The 2,616-nt window shown below is 42.9% G+C and overlaps 1 pseudogene; it reads left to right on the forward strand.

Annotated features, from left to right (window-relative positions):
- Window positions 1-648: 648 nt before the first annotated feature.
- Window positions 649-2,405, forward strand: LOC114637034 (annotated as a pseudogene).
- The last annotated feature ends 211 nt before the right edge of the window (window positions 2,406-2,616 follow it).

A 2,616-nucleotide genomic window follows, 5' to 3' on the forward strand; every position in this document is an offset into this window, starting at 1 on the left:
TTGTCTCTGATTGGAGCTTGTCTCTCCTGTTATCTTGGTTGTGTCAAAACTCCTCAGAGTCCAGTTGTCTCCGTGATCCTGATATCCTGGTTGTAAGAGCTCCTGGGAATCAGGCTGGTTCTGGGATCCTGAAACCCTGGTGTGTTCAAGCTCCTGAGATCCTGTGATCCTATGATCCTATGTTCCTGGGTGTGTTAGAGCCTCTGGGAGTCCAGCCTCCTCTGGGTGTTCTGGGATTGAGTGCAGAGCTAGCACCTTATATCTGCTCAGGGCTCCTGTGCAGACCAGAAGGAACCTGTGCCACTGCCTTTGAGGGAGTTCCTGGGTCCCTACAGGTCCCAGTTACTTCCTGTTTGGGGGCAGGGCTGTCATGCCCTCTTCACCTATGATCCTTGGGCTTGTTAGAGCTCCTGAGAGTCCAGTCTCCACTGTCTTTTCTGGGATTGTGTGCAGAGCTGGCGGCCTAGGTCTGCTCAGGGCACCAGAGCAGAATGGAAGGCATATTAACACTTTTAAAGCATGTATTATTTGAGAGACAACTATGAAAGATTAAAACTTCTGATAATTTTGAGAAAAATAAAGATATGCATTTTGTGGTTAAAAAAAGACTATCTTAAAAATGAGAGATATGGGTGTCCACGACTCGCCATGCTGACTGTCAGCATGAAACGCTACCTGCTCTTCCAAGCTCTGGGCTGGACCTACTCTGATGAAGAATCTGACGAACTGTGTTTTGAATTTAGGTCTAGAACTTGATGAAATTACTTCTGAGAAGCAAATCATAAGCAAGGAACAAGGAAATATGAAGGCACAGGAGGCCTCAGATGTCGTGCTTTACAAGATTGATGTCCCTGCCAACAGATATGATATCCTGTGTCTGGAAGGATTGGCACGGGGACTCCAAGTCTTCAAAGAAAGGATAAAAGCTCCAATATATAAACGAATAATGCCCAAGGGAAAAATCCAAAAGCTGATTATCACAGAAGAGACAGCTAAAGTGCGCCCTTTTGCTGTAGCAGCAGTTCTCCGGAATATCAAATTCACTAAAGATCGATATGACAGCTTCATTGAACTTCAGTAGAAACTACACCAGAAAAAGAACATTTACAGGAAAAGAACATCAGTTGCTATTGGAACTCATGACTTGGACACGTTATCAGGCCTGTTTACTTACACTGCGAAACGTCCTTCAGATATTAAATTCAAGCCTCTGAGTAAGACCAAGGAGTATACAGCTTGTGAATTAATGAACATTTACAAGACTGACAATCATCTTAAATATTATTTACATATCATTGAAAATAAGTCCCTGTATCCAGTTATCTATGACAGCAATGATGTGGTCCTATCGATGCCTCCGAATATAAATGGGAATCATTCAAAAATAACAGTAAATGCTAGGAATATATTTATTGAATGCATAGGGACTGACTTCACTAAAGCAAAAATCGTGCTTGACATTATTGTCACCATGTTCAGTGAACACTGTGAAAATCAGTTCACAGTTGAAGCAGTTGAAGTAGTTTCTCCTATTGGAAAATCAAGTACCTTTCCAGAGCTGCCTTACAGAAAGGAGATGGTGAGAGCCGATTTAATTAACAAGAAAGTTGGAATCAGAGAAACTCCTGCAAATCTTGCCAAGCTCCTTATCAGGATGTGTCTGAAGTCAGAAGTCATAGGTGACGGCAATCAGATTGAGGTTGAAATTCATCCGACCAGATCTGATGTCATCCATGCATGTGACATTGTAGAGGACGCAGCTATTGCTTATGGCTATGACAACATTCAGATGACTCTGCCGAAAACATACACCATAGCTAATCAATTTCCTCTCAACAAGCTCACAGAGCTCCTCAGACTTGATATGGCTGCTGCTGGCTTCACCAAAGCACTGACTTTTGCTCTGTGCTCCCAAGAAGATATTGCTGACAAACTTGGCTTGGATATCTCAGCAACAAAGGCAGTCCACATAAGTAATCCCCAAACCACTGAGTTCCAGGTGGTGCACACTACCCTTCTTCCTGGCCTTCTGAAGACCATTGCAGCAAACCAGAAGATGCCCCTTCCTCTCAAACTGTTTGAAATCTCTGACATTGTAGTAAAAGATTCTAGCAAAAATGTAGGTGCAAAAAACGACAGGCATCTCTGTGCTGTTTATTACAACAAGAATCCTGGGTTTGAGGTCATCCATGGACTGCTGGACAGAATTATGCAGCTGCTGGATGTGCCTCCCTGTGAGGAAAGCGGGGGCTACATGATCAATGCATCCGCAGGTTCTGCATTCTTCCCTGGAAGGTGTGCTGAGATCTTTGTTGGGGGTCAAAGCATTGGGAAGCTAGGCGTCCTTCATCCCAGTGTTATCACCTTGTTCCTCTCTGGAAATCAATATTGAGCCCTTTTTGTGAAGTTGGTCTCTGTTGTGTGGTTCTGTCTCTCTAAGTGTCCCTTTCTGCTCCTGTGGTGTTCTTCAACCCTCTATTCAGGGCACATCCATTTGTGCGTCAATGTTTAATAAAGTGAAATGTGCTATTTGGAAAAAAATGAGAGATATGTAAAGGTCAATATTTAAAAATTTTAACTAATAAGGTTCTGTATGTGAAACTTCTTTTTCTTACT

Source organism: Grammomys surdaster, unplaced genomic scaffold, assembly GCF_004785775.1.
Source record: "Grammomys surdaster isolate TR1022 unplaced genomic scaffold, NIH_TR_1.0 125125, whole genome shotgun sequence".
Lineage (NCBI taxonomy): Eukaryota > Metazoa > Chordata > Mammalia > Rodentia > Muridae > Grammomys > Grammomys surdaster.